At 40.1% G+C, this 18727-nt stretch overlaps 1 protein-coding gene across 5 annotated transcripts in view; it reads right to left on the bottom strand.

The window, feature by feature from the left end:
* The window catches only part of LOC149324245 (ubiquitin-associated protein 2-like), a 120080-nt gene that overhangs the window by 99985 nt on the left and 1368 nt on the right, over nucleotides 1-18727 (bottom strand). The window contains exon 1 of one of the 5 annotated variants that reach the window (XM_089498004.1): nucleotides 16785-17007. The exons of 3 other annotated variants lie outside the window; for them this stretch is intronic. The gene's annotated coding sequence lies outside the window, so the exon portion shown is untranslated. Of the gene's footprint in view, nucleotides 1-7829; nucleotides 7968-16784; nucleotides 17008-18727 lie in introns of those variants that run through there. One more of the 5 variants, XM_089498003.1, reaches the window with a different exon arrangement.

Here is an 18727-nt window from a genome sequence, read left to right on the forward strand (position 1 = left end):
CCGGTTTTAAAACCACCAAGGAAGATAAAAATGTAATGAAATTGTACCCACCCAAAACATTTTTGCGGTGTTAGAGTTTTGAGAAAGGAAAAACGAGTGTCCTACAAAAATGCCCTCTGCAGCCCAGAAGCAAAACTTTCACACCCTTCAATATTTCGTAGATGAAAACCAAGACAAGTCTGGCCAAGCAACATTAGATTGTGGTCAAGATGGCAAAAGTTATTACTGAGGACGAACAGAGAAGCTGGGAAAGACTGCAGCAGTTTGCTTTAGCTTGACCCTAATGAGAAGAGTAAGATTTTGCCCTCTCCTCTCTCTATTACTGAGCTAATTGAGCGCAAACTATTTTATTCATTTTGAACTCAGGAGCAAGTGAACTAGGCTGAGGACAAAGGCAAAAAATGGGAGGAGGAGGAGAGAGGAACTGGGGCAGAGAAACTGAAAAAGTGGGACAGGATTAATCAGGACTGTCCCTGCTTAATAAGGACAATTGGAGGGTATGTCCTTTCCCCACCCAAATCTGAGAGCACTAACAGGCTAGAGTGGAGGTAAGCATTTCTTCAGCTACCATAGTCCTAAAATATATGTGGCTTTACAAAGGTAAACACCAGCGTCTTCAACGGTGCTTTGAACTGGAGTGGTAAAGAGTTAAGATTTTTTTACAAAACTGATGACATGTTCCCAATGACTGGTCCTATTCAAAAGCCATGCAGCTGTTATTTTGTACTAGTTTTGGTGACAGAAAGAGTAGTCTAGTTGTCAGAGCAGGAATAAAAAACAAGCAGCCCTTCAGACACTGTTGGAACCCAATTCCCAGAAGTGCTAGGCAGCACAGGCAGTGGCGAGGAATGTTGGGATTTGCAATCCAAAGACATCTGGAGGGTTGCATTATTCTTATCTCCAAGTTAATATGCTGAGCTGAGACTCTGAAGATCCAGATTCTAGCTGCCACCATCACCACTCCCGCAGGGCATGCAGTTCACGGAGTAACTTTTAAGACCAATAACTCTCGCCCTGATGTACATCACAAAGCTGCTGTTAGGAAAAAGTGAAAAATACTATTAATTCATCATCAGAAGTCTTCAGAAGGCAGTCTTGCCTCCATACAATGTATTTATCTGGAGGTTATTAGTTCACGGTCACCAAGTATAGCATCCCCAAAGGAGGACAACTAAGATGGTTTTAAAAATCTGGAAATCAAACCCAATGAGGAATAGCTTAGAGAGCTTGGAAATGAAAATACTTGAGAGATGACATGGCCATTTTAAACTATGTGAGTGGATGTCATGGAGTAGATGTGTGAGCATGTTTTCTGCTACTCCAGAGACTAGGACATGAACAATAGATTCAAATTACAAGAGAGGCAATTCCACCTAAACACTAGGTAAAACCTTTTGACTGTGATATGTTTCAGTGGAATGGACTGCCATGGTGGGAAACAAACCCTCCTCCTTTGGAGATCTTCAGACAAAGGTTTGGATGGCCATTTCTTGGGAGTGCTTTAGCTGTGTATTCCTGCATTGCAGGAGGTTGGATAAATGGCCTGTGTGACCCATTCCAACTCATAAAATCTACGATTTTATCACGTTCCATCTTTCCAGAAAGAGGCAACATGAAATAGCTCATAAGCAGCCAACAACAGCTATTTCCCCGCTTTCTTTGTTGTCTGCCATTGAGAGCAATCAAGCTAATGAGCAGAAAGCCCATGTCTCTGGACTTAGTTGCCATCTACATTCCAGCAGGCCTTTAGAAATGTTGTGAAGGCTCATTTGATTTCTCTGTATCAGTGGTTTTCAAATTTGGCTTTCTTTTGGACTTCATTCCCGGGAGCCCCAGCCAGCTTGGCCAAAGATCAGCCATTGCAGGAACTGAAGTACAAATTACCTGGATGATCAAGGTTTGAGAAACACTGCTTTACATGGTCTGGAAACTAAGCCCCATGAGGAGTGTCTTAGGGAGCTGGGTATGTTTAGCCTGAGGAAGAGAATGTTAAGATGAGACATGATAGCAATGTTTAAATACAGTTAGCCCCTGTATGCACAGATTCTTTATACACAGATTCAATCATCTACAGCTTGAAAATATTTTAAAAAGTCAAATCTTGATTTTGCCATTTTACTTAAACACCATTTAACTACACCACTGAATTTAATGGGACTTTAGCATCCACAGATTTTGGTATCCATGGGGGTCCTAGAACAAATCCCTAGCAAATACCATGGGCCCAATGTATTCAAAAGGATGTAATCCTGAGGATGGAGCAAACTTCTTTCTGCTGCTCCATAGATTAGGACACAGAGTAATGGATTCAAACTCCTAGAAAAGAGATCCCACCTAAACATTAGGAAGAACTTCCTGATGGTAAGAGCTGTTGAAGAGTGGAATATGCTGCCTCAGAGAGGTGGAGTCTCCTTCTTCAGAGATTTTCAAACAAAGGCTGGATGGCCATCTATCAGAAGTGCTTTGATTAGGTATTCCTGGATGGCACAATGGGGTTGCCCTTGTGGTCTCTTCCAACTCTATCATTCTATGAATTACATTACTGTATATATAGCTTATGTTATGTTAACATTTTCTAGGTTGATAAGTCATCACCATCATCAATATCAGTGTTTATTCATGTTATTTTTCTTTAGGAAGTCTACTGAATTGCAAGTATTTAAGCTGGCAGAGTAGCCTGAAAATATCTAAGTAAAAATCAATAAAATAAATATTTTGGGCTTAGAAGCCTAACTTTTGGTATATTTAATCTTTAATGCGGTTGTGTAAGCTACAGCATTGACAGCACTGCAAGAGCAAAACATCCCCATCCCATATTAGTGCGGTATCTAAGCTAACATTATAATCCACTTCTTTCTGATGAAGTTTGCAATTTTTATAAGTGCATGAAACTCAACCCCAAGAGAACTACTTAGTCCAGTAAACTACACTTGATTGACAATACATATGCCATCAGATAGTCGACATCCCACGCCAAGCATAAGGCCTTGACTATCACCTCAAGTAATGATATCCTGCAGAAAAATCTGTTAAATTTGCTATATAAATGAAAAGGGAGGAGGTTTATAAATGTCTCCTTTATTTTCAGATTGTTCGAAAGTACAGCTGTTTAATCCCCCCCCCCAAGAAGAACCATAACAAAGATTGTCTTGTGAGCAGTATCAAACAAAAAAAGATGATCAAACCTTTACTTCTCACTACCTTAAAAGGCAGGATTTATAGCCAAAATGAGCTCATTTTTGTGTACTGACAGTTTGCCTCCCATGCCCTTCAAAGGTCTTTTTCACTAACTCTTGTTCCGCATACACACCAGCACTGTGTTGGAGTGAAATGAAACAACGAAGTCTAGCCCCATTCAGATACCAGAAAAGCTATGGCACCAAATCATTGCTATAGGGCAATAAGTTCCTTCATCAACACTTCTAGAACACACAAAAAAACAGACACAGGTCCAAAATACACTGCAGACATAATCCCGTTTGAGTCCACTTTAACTGGCTCAGTGCTAGGGAATCTTGGAAAGTGGGAGTTTATTGTGGCACCAGAGCTCTCTGATAGTTCCCAGAATTCCTTAGCATTGAGCTAGGGCAGTTAAAGTGGTCTCAAATTGGATTATTTCTGCAGTGTGTTTTGGACCATAGTCAGCTGGGAACTTTTCTTGCACAAATGCTTTCAAAATGAACACTTTCACATGTGTTGCTACCATAGCCCTACCACAATGCAGCAAAAAGAAATTGTCATACTGCAGGAGAAATTCTTTCTTAATTTTTATTACCATATGTACTCATGCATATGTTGAGAAATTTTAGTCAAAAAATCAGAAGTCTGGGCCAACTTATTTATGGGCCAATTAATGGTTATATATAGCCTCTCTGGGATCAGAGAGAAGGGCCAGGACTTTGCCCAGACTTTGGGAACAATATCTGGACACCAAGGAGAGCTGGGATGGGGTACAAGGGACAGGATTATAGGAAATTCCAAAAGCACACACTGAATGGAGATTTTAGTAAGATGGTTGGCTAGCTGAATGAGTCTGGGTATGAGAACCTGGAACTGAGACTGCCTCACACCAACATTCATGAGATGAAAGTCTCAGAGAGAGAGAGAGAGAGAGAGAGAGAGAGATCTAATCAATTGCTCACATGGGTTATTCACTGGCTTAGCTGTTGTTGTGTGCCTTCAAGTTGTTTCCGACTTATGACGACCCTAAGGCAAATCTATCATGGGGTTTGCTTGGCAAGATTTGTTCAGAGGTGGTTTGCCATTGCCTTCCCGTGAGGCTGAGAGCATGCGACTCACTCATGGCCAAACTGGGAATCGAATCCCATTTTCCAAGGTCGTAGTCCAGCACTCAAACTACTACGTTACACTGGCTCCCTGTTCACTTTCTACTCAACTAAAAAGCAGAATGAAGTTATATTTCATTATTGCACATATAACTATGAAGAGAGAATTAATAATAAAGCAAAAAATGAGAGGAGAAGCAGGTCAACAATACAAGTCTCCCAAACCTGCCACAGACAACTTGATCAATTTTTCATTTGTTAACAGATGCTGAGAAAGTCCTGGCACCATTTATTGAACAGCCTGGTGAAGTTTACTGGCAGAGTGGCAAGCAGTTTTGAGTTACAGTACTTACCGTAAGTCAAGGTGTCACCGTAAATTAATTAACAAGGTGATTCCACTCTACAAAATACTCAGCAGTTCATTCACTTTTTAAAGGCACTGAGGATGTCATCAACTGTTGTGCATAAGCACCAGCTCCTTCTGGACTGTTGGGATTTTCTTCCCACTCCATTTTAGTCAATTGCCCGAAGAGTCAATTTAAAAAACATAACATACTGTAGTTTCTCAGAATTTAACACACACAAAAGTTCAGGTTTAAAGAGAAATCAATTTAACAGTTAATTCTAGCCCCTAGAATCCAGGCCAAGTCCAAGTCCTCACCCTAACCTCTCTCTACCCCATCTCCCTCAGCACCAAGACTGAAGACTGGCAACATTTACTTTGCTTCCCATTTGTATTCTCTTCTAAACCTATGAAAGCAAAACCAGACGTTCAATGCACCTGAGCCATAATTCTGGATTTGTGACATCATGCTGTTGTCATGGACAACACAGTTTGCTCTCCAGGACCAAATACTACTGAAGACAGGAAAAAGATCTTCCACCAAATTATACAGACATATTTAAATTGAGTCAAATAAGCCAACAGAAAGTGGTTGAATTTCCACTCTGTCCTCTGAAAGCTTTCTCTCCTGTGGAACTTTCCTTGTTCATTTCTACTTGCTCCCTACAGATATGCCACAGAGGCACCCAACAGTGATGGAGCTCACAGTGCCACAGAAGTTGCTTGGGAATGGAGTAGGCATCCAATGATACTAGAAAGCAATTAGGTATCTAAAATGACAACCACAATATCACAACTTGATTCGATTTGCAAAGATGTTAGGGGTAATTCAGCAGCTTAATTTGGTGCTGTCAAGACAGCTAATATAGCAGGATTAAGAGAATGTAATGTAATGTGCAGCCTGGTAGCACTGGAGAAGCTTCACTATATAGCATCCTAAAGAAACTTCAAAACAGAATTGTGAGTATCACCACAGTTCAGAATTTTACTCTTACCACATGGCCTTACTAGGAGAGGTTAGTAATATCTAATCCAAAAGAAAGGAAGTGGAGGAGGCCTTTTGCCAGAGCTGGCAATCACTTTACTTATTTATGTGCCACCCTATTTTTACTAGGGATAAACTCACAAACATGCCACTGTGCCGAGCAAAAGCATCACCCTCATGTTTATTTTCTTCAACAGAAGCTTATTTTTACACAGGATGTCAAGCAGTGTTCCACAGGACATTTTGTCACCAGATCAACAGGCTATACCTAACCATTTCTTTAATGTCTCAATTTCCTGCAAAAACAACCATTGGGCAAAAGCAATTTCTGCTCTCCATCCTACAGAGACAAGAATATGCTGTCTCCAAAGAAACCAGTGCTTAAGTGCCTGCATTTTATAAAAAGAATTGCATCTTTTCCGCCTTTTAAAAGATGATAAAGAAATTCCATAACAAGGCATGGGACTGCAACTCAGTTCAAGATGCTGGATAACAGCCTTCTAAGGCTTGGAGCAGACTGAGTCCTGGCAGCCTAAACATCTACTTATATCAACCTTCTCAAATGTTACCATCATCTAATGATGTTGCCTGACAGTTTTTCCACGAAAAGGAGTCAAACAAAAACTAGGAAGATGGTTCTCTCACCTGTGGTGGTGCGTCTGTGAAATGTGTTTCTTAAGGAGCTCAACCAGGCATACATCCTAGTATCCTTTTGAAACCAAATACTTTGTATTCTTCCTACTGCTACATAAATTTTAGGCTTGAGAAAGTCAAAAGGAGACTAGAGATACAAAAATTCCAGAAATTATGAAGCCACTAAAGGAAAAAAACATTTATGGACAACTTCGTTTGTCATAAAATTATCGCATTTGTTATAATAGAAATACAATTTACTCAGAAAATAGTTACAAACTGAATTAACTTTCACTGATATTATTTTATTGTTACATGAGGATCGACAAGATCCGTTAAGGAACACATAAACTGTAAGGAACCTCCTTGTTTTTGCCAGTTTATGAGGAGTAGCCAAAAACAATAAAGATGGACGTGTTACATTAGCAAACATTATCTTGTCTCCTTCAGAAATTATAAGAGCCAGCATAATGGTTTGAATGTCTGCCTAGGACTCTGGGAGACCAGGGTTCTAATCCCCATTCAGTAATGGAAATCCACTGGGTGACCCTGGGCAAGACACACTCTCTCAACATCAAAGCAAGACAATGGCAAACCTTCTACAAATAAATCTTGCCAAAAACCCTAGGATATGGCTGTCAGAAGGCACACAATGACAACTAAGTCCTTCATATTATCAAGCAGACATAATAGACTTATTCCCATAAACAAGAACTGAGGCCTGTTACAGACAGCCAAAATAAAGCTGCTTCAAGTCACAGTGGAGGTATAGTGTTTCAATGATGCATGCGTCCTAAGAGTCTGGAAGCCACACCAAAGCCACACTCCAGTCCTTAGGGCTGGAGCGTGGCTTTGGTGCAACTTCTGGACTCTTAGGACGCATGCATCATTGAAACACTATACCTCCACTGTGACTTGAAGCAGCTTTATTTTGGCTGTCTGTAACAGGCCTGAGAAATGGAATCCAACAGCAGAAATTACAATGATCTCATGCTGAATCCCATGCTGTAGTGTATACAGTCTAATACAGAGATGGTGAACCTTTTACAGACCAAGTGCCTAAACTGCAACCCAGACCCCACTTATTTATTGCAAAGTGCCACGTCCCTCTGGCTTTCTAGTAAGACACTCTGGCACACACTATGCTACGGCGACAGGATGTGTGCCCACAGAGAGGGCCCTGAGTGCCACCTCTGGCATGTGTGCTATAGGTTCGCCATCACTGGTCTAATATAAAGCCCTGGCATGGTCCTCAGAAATAATTTAGTGGGAATAAACACATGAACACCTTGTCTTAAACATTTCATTCTAAAAGGAAAATCCATAATCAATTTTATTCAATTTTGCCAAAGTTTATTTATTTATTTAGGTATTTATATCCCACCCTTCAGTCCTAATGGCTCTCAAGTTTCAGGAGGGGAGGCTTTAGGAAAACTAATAAAACTGAAATTTATAAGAACTTATTTATCGTTGAGCCTTCAAATCACTAGAGAAGAGCAGAACTCTTGTTTCCGAAGTTCCGAATAACTGAAGCACACAATTTTATTGTAATAAAATTCAACATGTACAGTAATTCACTTACATGTACAACCAACTTAGAGAGACAATATGTTCATAGTTCAGAACTCTGCTGCATCCCTGACTGCTGCTCTGAGTGCCATTCTTTCATCTTTCTAAAACTGGCACCTAGATTTGTTGGATGACAACTCTCATGATCCCCAGCCTGCATGCCTGCTTGGTCAAGTGAAGAAAAGAATGGTGAGAAATTGTTATCCATCACATCCAAAATGGACTAAAATGTGAAGACTAAATTAGACCATTCACTTACTCATAATTCAGAAGCAGCATAATTTTCCATCTTCACAAGACAGTAACTAGAAGGAAACACACATCTCTCTTGACTTTAACTTTGTTTCTAGCAGCAACTTTTTGAATTCATACTAGTGCATCTGGAACCCCTGTTTCTAATTACAATCAAACCTGTTAACACTAAAGTAGAAGAGCATATCTTCACAGACAAGCCAGCATCATGAAGTCTGCCTGAACATAAAGTGACCAGTTTTTGGCCAAATATGTAGCATTACCTGGGAGAAGTTCATCATACCCAGTTATCCACCACATCAGTGCTCAGATTGCATATGTAGCTTCCCCAGTGAAACCACTGCCAACAGTGCACCCTCAGATAAAAAACACACCAAGCCACAAAACACTACTATAGAAGATACTGCAGCTGGGCAGATAAGGGCAGAAGAAAAGGCCGCATTCCTGGTTATTATCTACTGTCAATCTGTCCAAACAAACCAGGAGAAACCTTGGGATTCAAGCCATGTAGCAAAGTGCTGTTAACAAAAATCCCTTTAAAATCCTCTGAGTCCTCAGACTCAACTCTTTCATTTTTCGCATATAAACTGAATCCCTTTAACATTTTTTTAAGAAAACCATAGTTTCATCCAAGCTATCGGACACACATCCAAACCTGACTGGATGTACAGACGTGGTCAGTAAGACTGGATCACAAATGCACCAGGTGCAAACCATTTTTATCACTCTACCTGTAAGAATCCATTCCCAAAATCACCTATGGACAAGCAGAATCTTTATGAGTACTACAATACACCCACAACCACTTCAATAATCTCTCCTGTTAGATCTTTAGATTTAATATTTACTTCATGCCATAAGAGTCCCAAGACAAAATTCCTACATTAAGATTAAAGGCAAAAAACAGAGCTATACCAAAAGCAACTGTTGCTCTTCATGAAAGTATTAATCCTAAACTACTAGAGCAGGTTGTAAAATGGATTAGTTTAAAATACTGTGGTCCAAAACACATAGCAGAAATAATCCAATTTGAGATCACTTTAACTGTCCTAGCTCAGTGCCAGGGAATCCTGGGAACTGTAGTTTATTGCAGCACCAGAGCTCTCAAGCAGAGAAGGCTAAATGTATCACAAAACTAGTTCCCAGAAATCCCTAGCATTGAGCCAAGGCAGTTAAAGTGGTCTCTAACTGGATTATTTCTGCAGTGTGTTTTAGACCTAAGTATTACCTTCTCCAATTCTCCTTCAATCTCACTGAAACTTGATCCCAAAATTGACCCCAAAATCTCAAATGGGCTTATTTACGGGTCACTATGGTAATGTGATAGCAGCTTTTTCAGATTTCCCCATGCAGTTTCTTTATCTCTTGAGTCAAGCAGAGAGCGTCCTGGGTGATTGATTGATATTGCTGTTTGTTCCTCTCCCGCCTGGCTGAAACGAAAGCTGAAGCAAAAAGTCTCAATGAGAGTCTCTTTTGCCTTATGCACACATATATACAAACTGAAGAAGCCTCCAAGTTTTACTCACAACCTATCCATGGGTCAAGGCAAAATCCATAATTTTAGCCCCAAAACCAGTCCTCAATTTATAAATCCAGTCTATTTATAGTCAAGTATATATGGTAACTACATGGATTCCACAATCATTTTCATATTTCCAAGTTCCATGAAGCTTTGGTTATTGCCCACCAGTTCTTTAAAGATACCTCACAGCATCCAATGGTGTAACTCTTATTCCATCACCCACAGCTGACCTTATTTCTGAATACACAGAGGTTAACCCTGATATGTAACAGTATTCATTCAGTTCTCATCTGAAAGATGAGTTTTTATATAAGGTAAGATTATGTAACACTGTTCTGGACATATGTTTCCAAATTAAATAGAAAAGGTGTAGCAGTATCGTTGCAAGCACATTAAAGTCTCATCATGAATCTTGAAATGTGTGATCCCAGATGTTTTTAAATAGCTCACACTGTTTGAACACAACAATTTTAATTTTGTTGATTATGCCTCTGTGGGTATGTTCCTTCGAGTTGCCCATCAACCTCTGCTGACCCCATAAATTCCATAGGATTTTCTTAGGCACAGTATACTGGTTTTGCCAGTTCCTTCTTTTGAAATAGAGCCTACAGCACCTGGTATTTACTGGCAGTTTCCCATAAAAGTACTAATCAGGGCTGACCCTGCTTAGCTTCCATGATCAGAAAGGATCTGGTGTGTTTAGGGTATGCTGCAAGATACTCCTGACTTTTTGATTTGGCCCCTCTAACACATAACCGATATTTTAAATATACATACTCAACATTTAAAATGTGGTACGCAATGCTCAAACTCACTGATCTGGAAACTATACAATATAGATACAGTCAGTACTCTGTATTCACTGATTCTGCATCCACAGCTTGATAATATTGATTCTGCCATATATAAGGGACACCATTTTACTATGACATTGTATATAATGGAACTTGATACTGGCATCCACAGCAGATCCTCAAACCAAACTTCAATGATCCATTGGGCCTACTGTTATTACTACACTGCATGAAGCTTAAATATTACGCAAGGAAAGGACCCTACATACCACATGAGACCAAACCAAATTCAGATTGAAAACTGAAAAGAATCTGCGTTTTTACTTGCTCATTAGTTGCATATATGCCAAATAAAAGAAAAACCACAAATAAGCCCAACTAGTAGGTCATCAGTTCAAAATAACAATCTTATTAGGAACCATCTTCATCTGTATCTTGCTTTGTGGAAACTTACAAATTATTAAAACCAGCACGAATCAAAACCATATAACTCTAAGATGTGGCAACACTACCAGAAATAACCTCTGAAAACAATAAAGAAGCCTCTAATTGTGAAGATTTCTTTTTTAAAAAAAAAGTGCTGGGTTTGTATGGACTTTGATGTACAGTGGTTCCTCCATATTTGCTGGCGTTAGGGGTGAAGGACTCCAAATAAAAACACTATTATTTTTACCTGAGAAAAGATCTCTCTAGGAATCTATAGGTCCTCCAGTGCAACTCTCTGGTCAACGTCTGCCAGAAGTTGATCATAAAATTATGCTGGAGGACCTACAAATGCCTACAGAAGTGTTTTCTCTAGGATCTTTTAGGTTCTCCAGCACAACTCCATGGTCAACTTCTGGAAGAGTTGCGCTAGAGGACCTAGAGATCCCTAGAAAGAACATTAATCAAAATTTCAAATAATCAAAGCCGCAAAAGTCAAAGCCCCAAAGGTGGAGGGCCAACTGTACTTCTGTGTTCAAAAACTGGGAAAGAAAGGGTAGGATGAAGATGTGCTTACTCTATGATTCTAATCCGCTGTTCTCAGGCTTAATCACTTTGAAATAGTTTTAACCCTAGATTGTTTAGCTGCTTTTTAAAAATTATTTTGATATAGATAAGCTAATGTTTTGCATAATTTTTAATATGTTCTGGTTTTAATAACTTGTAGGCCACTTTGAGTGCCAGTATTGGGAAAAAGTAGCATATAACTGAATAAAATAAAATCATTCTCTTTTCCAGCGAAAAGCTGATCAGACAATCATTGCCTAAGAACACGCAGAATTGCTGTAAGTCTGAGCAGACAATGCTGGTCTAGATATTTGAATGAGGCAGCTCCGTATGTCCCATGTAACAAAGAATCAGCAGAGTTGTGGTGAATGGGAACATGGCAGTCATTTCCAACACAGTACAGAATATCTCCTGGTATCTTATCACTTGCAGCCTGTTCTGTTAGTTTCAACACTCCTGAAACATTTTCTTCCTGATTTCTGGCCTTGGTGTAGTGTATTTTTAAGAAAACACCAAGTTTCCTTGTACTCAGGCTGCTTCTGTAAGACACTAGTTCAGAAACCTACTTCCCAGCATTCAAGAAACTCCCAAACAATTCAAAAGAGACTAGAAAAGGAATCTGTGGGTAGCTGAGCATGAAAACACTTTGAAGTGGAATTGATTCTCCCAGCCATACCAGGAAAAAGTAGGCCATGCTGGTGAAGCAAGGATCCAACCTTACTGAAAGACAGTTGACTTCCTCTTCCTTCAGCTTCCCTTCCCCTTGTTCTAAACTTTGTACGCTGCTCAGTAATAAGACGTCTTCCAGTATCAGGCAGCAATTCACAATTAGTGTATGATACCTTGCAGTTGGATCAATACTTCTCTCTACTGAAATTTAACTTGGTCTGGTGTGCCAAACAGTTGCCAGGTTTTGTATTAGCTTTAAACCAAACCAAGCTAAACAATTTTGTAAGCCACGAACTAGAACCAAAGTAGCAGGATCTCTATAATTTATATGCAGACACATATATCTGTTGGCCCAGAATTACTGTAGTATAGAAAGCTGGGGAAAATGTGAGTCACATAAACAGAGAACAATTTATGAAGTAGTTCAGGAAATTCCCAACTAATACAAAGAACTCTGAGAAAGCCATCAAGCTTTTACCTTATCCCAGTCAAATAAGTTAAGTGTGATGTTTGTGATTTCTTCTCCTTGGTTCAAAAATCTATATTACAACCCCTCCATATAATTCATCAATATTAATATTTATATATTCTATAAGCAGTGAAGTGCAGAAGATCTCAATGGGGAACTATAGCAAGCTACTCCTTCTCCTTAGGTAACTTCATGGTGTTGAACAGATTAAACATTGTCAGGAGGAAACACTGTTGAAGAACTGCATTAATAAAAATTGTCAGCTTTACAGCTGCCAAACAGGACAGCCAACTCTCATATCTAAGCTAATCTTGCCACCAATTGTCCAAAGAACTAGGAATCTTTGTCTTCATAAAAGAAAATGATCCTTCTGTCAAAATAAAAAAAGAGAGAAAAGAAAACTCAAAAATCACTCATATGGGCAATGTCAACTAATCATTCAATATCGTTGTGTATCTTCAATTCATTTTCGACTAATGGCATTGCCTTCCCTTGAGGCTGAAAAGATGTGACTTGACCAAGGCCATTCAGTGGGTTTCATGACCAAGCTGGGAATTGAACTCTGGTTCTTAGTCCAACACTAAAACTTGCTGGAAATATTCATGAAAAAGTGACCCATCTGGGTCAGCTTTAATTATTTATCAATACTTCAGAATTTCTTTAGCTTAATGCTTTCATACTTTTGAATTTCTGTATTAAGAATTTAACATATTTATACTTTGTAAAAGGAAAAAAATGCCTCACTGCTGCTCTGCCACATGAATATATAACTTGAATTTATTTATTTTCTCATAGTACTAAGGATTTATTTTCCAACATAAGAACCATTTGACAAAGCAGAAGTTAGGCCAAAGCTAGTCTGTCAACATTAAAAACAGAAGCAAGTCTTCTCAAGTTTTTCTAGGCTTCTGTGTTTTGTTATCTAAAGCTTTATTTATAAAGCCCCTACATCTTGTCCTTCCTAAAATTAATAACTAGGGCAGCACACAACACTACAATCTTGGCATTAAGGTTTTTCTCACAGCAAGGCAAAAAAAAATCAAGCCTCTTAATATTAAGAAATAAAACTAAGCACAGTACCACACATTAGTGCCCAAATGTCCCAAGAATAACTTGCAGTGGAGTAGCTTATTAGTTATGAGGAAAGATGCACTGAAGAGCAAATCCACCTGCATACTAGAACAATGGCCACACCACTTTGTGACAGTCAGACTGAAACTGAGATGTTTGAGGTTGTTCTTGCTGCTGTCTGCCATGAGCCAGCTTCAGCTATGGCAGTGACTGCCAAACTCTGGTCTTCCAAGTGTTTTGAACTTTAGCTCCCAGAATCCCTGGAGATTATAGCACTTCCCCTTTTCCATCCTTACCCGATCATCCTGTTCTTTCAAAAAGTGCCAAAGTAGTCCGGATTGGGTATGGGATGCCATGATCGGGTATGGGATGCCTTCAACCTTGGCACAGAAGTGTGTGATCAAACTTGTGCTGAAGAGCTTTCAGCCCATGCCTAGGTTGGGAGGGAAGGACGGAAAAAGGCAGTGCAGTAATCTCCTCTGACCACTGGCCTAGATGGCTAAGGCTTCTGGAAGCTGAAGTCCAAAACCCCTCGGGGATCAGGGTTTGGGAATCACTGAACTATGGCGACTTTAAGAAGGACAGACCATCAAGAGCTCCAATTATCAGCTGTCCTGCTCAAGTCTTGCAAACCCAACTTTTGGACTTCCTTGACTGGATCAATCCATCTGCAATATGGTCTTCTTTTCCTACTTCTTTCCAGCATTTTCTTTCCACTCTTTCCAGCATACATTTCACTGTATGTCCCAAGTATGCAACTTAGTTCAGTCCATGGTTTTTTGTGGGTTTTTCAGGCTATAAGGCCGCCTTCTAGAACATGGCCTCATAGCTCCAAACCCACAAAAAAATATGGATGCTGGCCATGAAAGCCTTTGACTTCACATCAGTACAGTCCTTTCAGCTTCTAGGGAGAGTTCAGACACATTTAGTTTTGGTAATATTGATATGGGCTAGCATTCAAAAGCTTATCAGTGAACATTACCACTATACCAGAAAATCAAGCACTACAATAAATTCTAGATGCCCTGGAATAAGGGAGTCTTCATTTTGGTCCATAGACCTCTAGTGCATCTGTTAATGGAAACCCCCCCCCCAATAATTATTTTTGTTATTTGTTTTCCTACCTATTACTCTTGAAATTGTGTTTAAGTTTGTCAGCATGGAGGATCCACAGCCATCAGTAGATTTTGAAATAGTCAATGAAACCACCAAAAATAATAAGCACTGCCCTAATGTAAGGATTACAATGTCAGGCTAGACTCATGACAAGAAATACTATGACTCCCATCAAGGGAGTAGTTTACAGGTAGCACTAAAATATTCACCGCCATTCCCTGTATTTTTAAAGTGGATGTTTGTGTATTCAGGAATTGGGGAAAAAGATCTAACAGTCAGACTTCCCACCCTTGAAAATAAGAAAAGCACAGTATGTTGGATTCCCCCACTCCTGCCAAGAGTCCCAAATGGAAGGATCTATTTTAGCCCACATGCCTAGGATTTTTTCCCCTTTCACTGAGATTTCCACGACAAAAGGAAAATAATGTCCCAAACAAGATGAAATCATTCCGTCTGACAACACAGAACCTTTTAGGAGCAGCAAGGTAGACTGCCCCTTCACCCTTAAAAAGGATCAGGAGTAGTCGGAGAACATGTATACTCAGAACCAGATTCTCCCTTCTGCAAATTAGAGTGATCTCTCCACATTCGCTGGCATTAGGGGTGAGGGAACCCCGTGAATGTAGAAAAACTGCAAATATAAAAACGCTATTCTTTTTACTTAAGAGAACACCTCTCTAGAAATCTCCAGTTCCTCCAGTGCTACTCTGTGGTCAACATCTTCCAGAAGGTGATCAAAGAATCATGCTAGAGGACCTACAAATGCCTAGAGAAGTGCTTTCTCTGTGAACTTCTAGTCTCTCTCTAGTAGAACTCTATGGTCTACTTCCAGCAGAATTGCACTGGAGAACTTAAGAGGTTCCTAGAGAGAACATATTAATCAAAACCGCAAATAATCAAATCCACAAAAGTCAAAGCTGCAAATGTGGAGGGCCAACTGTATACTCAGATTCCTAGTTGCTTTCAGGCATTTTCACCATAGAGTATTCCTCCAAAGCTAACACTAGAAACAGGAAGCCTGGTATAGATTTAATCTATGGGCTAGCAAAAATGCAGCCATCCAGACCCTGCTGGATTGTAACTCCCAGCGTAACTTCACCATTGCCTATGCTGCTTAGAGCTGACAGGAGTTGCAGTCCAACAACTTACAGCCAAGCAATTACCCCCCAAGCATTTAACAAAGCACAAGTTCAGACTCTGGCATACTTGCCCAGGCAGAAGTTACAGATCCAGAGAAACCAGCAAAGGAAAGTCACCAAGTGCAGATTTTACAATTCCAGCATACATGGGAGGTTGCCTAGCAATGCAGCTAAACCTATGGATGGTTGCCAACAAAAGCAATACAAAGAACCATGAAATCAACCACTAAACATGTTTGCTGCAAAAAATCTAAAATTCAATCTGTTTCTTTCTAGGATATTGTCTTTTACATTTAAAGAGAGATAATGCAGTTAGGACCAGACAAAGAAACCCTTTGTAGCTTAACATTTCTCCCCTCCTAGCCTAGATAAACAGGGTTTCAAAATTCCATTTAAAGATGTAACAAGAACTCAGAACCTATTTACTTATCACTGAGGCAGAAAGGGCAAAAAGAGCTTAACCTGAATTCCTGGCTTTTACCCAGCTTGTAGTAGCAGTATGTCTAAAGAGCATTTTCTAGAACATGGCCACATAGCCCGAAAAACCCACAAAAAGCTAAGCATCTTCTGTATTTAGCAAAAAAAGGGGTGAATTCACAGCTTAACTTACAGCTCACAAATATATGAAGGAACATAAAACATAAAACACCTTCTCTTCCCTCAGATTGCATGTGAACAAGTGTTTACAGTGATTAATGTAACACTTTCACATAATACATTTGATACACAAAAAGGCAAGTCCAGCACAGCAAGCAGATTTAGCACTACTGGTATATATATATATATATTTCATGCAGAGCTAAAAGAATCAGACAATTATCTAGTCTTCCATTTGGAAAGAAAAAAACTAATTTGGTAGATATCCAAACAGAGAAGCCAGAGAAATATGTGACATGTGCTAACAATGAATATAAAAATCTATCTGCCAATATAAAGCAACTAACACCTTTTATGAGGCCATTTCGAAGAGGAAAGCTTGCTTTTCTCAGTCTGCTTGCATTTTTCTCCCTTTTCCTTAAACTCAGATGCGACTCCTGCTTTGGTGGGAAGGAAGGCAACTGTTCAAAGCCCTGGACAGGCCTTTCCAGACAAAAGCATCAAAAATGGCTGTTCAAGGATTTTACTATTTTCTTACCTTCAGCCATCACTGATTCAAATTAAAACAATAGAGAAAACGTTTTCCACACAGGCGACAGGAAGGTAAAACTTTCTAAAAAGGCACTTATCAAGTGACTGGTTACAGTTTTATAGAAACATCAGTTGCTTAAGGAGCAAGCAAAAGGTAAACACGTATTTGAGATGGGCCTCAAACCCACTTATCTGTCCCTGCTAAAGCCAGTTCAGTATTTATACTCAGCCAACATCCGACACTCAGCTGAACCCCAGGACTCCCTGAAGTCCAACCCAAAATAGTCAATAACTGTTTTTAACTTTTCTTTAAAAAGTGGGTCACCATAGTTGCTGCCGCTGCATTGAAAAAGAGCAGAAATGCAAGACAGTCCTTGTGTTTTTAAAAAGCAAGTTACCCCTATTTAGCCCCCATTATTTCCTCAAACCTGAAGGGCTCACAGCAAAGGTGAACTATGGGCTAACATCGCAGAGAGGGCTGTGTGGAGCTCCTGTCCCTAAGGAACCTCCTAGAGTTGCTCAGATGTTGTCACTGCTTTTGCTAACAAATCACTTTCCCCTTGTTAAACATTATATTGTAATTGTATTCTTTTAGTATTTTAAACCTGAGACCACTATCAGACCCCACCCCACCTCCGTGGAAAACAAAATCCATGGATGCTCAAGTCCCATTAAATATAACGGCATAGCAAAATGGTGTCTCTTATATAAAATGGAAACAATCAAGGTTTGCTATTGGGAATGTATCCTTTTTAAAAAATATTTTTAATCATGGATGCTTGACTCCATGGATAAAAAAATCTCTGGGCAAGGAAGGCCAACTGTACTTCAAAATTTGTCAACTTATAGTATCTGATTAAGATGGCTAATTGATCCTCTGATATAGCCTGGCCTGCCATTCTTCTGTCGCAGATGTTGCAGTGATTTCTGAAAGGAGCAGTTTAAAAGAGAAACCACATCCTGCAGCTGGAAGATGCTTTAAAGAAGTCCCACCTCTCCAGGTATGTTGCCAGAGCCCACAGATGCCAGCTGCAAGATGACCCAAGTCAGAGAACTCTTCTCCTGCCTAGCAGCCATGGGGGGGGGATGGGGGGGGGATGGGGGGGGGAGAAACTTAAGTACCAGGAGACCCTGCTCCCAGCAATCTCAATGGGAGGGCAGGAGAAGGAGTGGCAACTGTTACTGCTGGGAAGGAAGCCAAAGCTAGTAAAAGCACAAGGGGTACCAAGCCAGGGGAAAGGATCACCACCCTCCCAAAATAAAAAGCAAGCTCCGAGGAAAGGAGGCTGACTACGCTCCTCAGTCTAATGGAAGGAAAGGAGGGAAACGGCTCCAGGGCCCCCTTCATTTCTGAATTCGGAGTCTGGAGGATCAGTCTGCAAAGGGATCTTGGAGCATCTTTGAGACATTGTTTAGATGCTAAGCCTGAGGGCAGGGAAATGTCCAATTAACCAATTGTAAGCCGCTCTGATAGCCTTGGCTGAAGAGTAGGGTATTAATAAAGAAGGAGGCTTTTGTAGACTTAGTGTACTTCCTCACATGTGTGGCATGAGCAAGTGCCAAGGATGGATCTTGACCATCAGACAAGTGCTAACCTGGCATAGTGACTTCAGCACTGGACTATGATCCTGGAGATGGGCTTTGCAGTTCTGTGGCTGTTCACAAAGGATGGTTATAAAGGTTCCCCACCCCAGAAACTGTTATTTAAATTTATTTGGGGGGGGGTCATACATTTCTAGACAACCCCCCCCCCCCAAATTA

This window comes from Sceloporus occidentalis, unplaced genomic scaffold (genome assembly GCF_023333645.1).
Source record: "Sceloporus occidentalis isolate IW3139 unplaced genomic scaffold, rSceOcc1.0.p SCAF_1, whole genome shotgun sequence".
NCBI classification, from domain to species: Eukaryota; Metazoa; Chordata; class Lepidosauria; order Squamata; family Phrynosomatidae; genus Sceloporus; species Sceloporus occidentalis.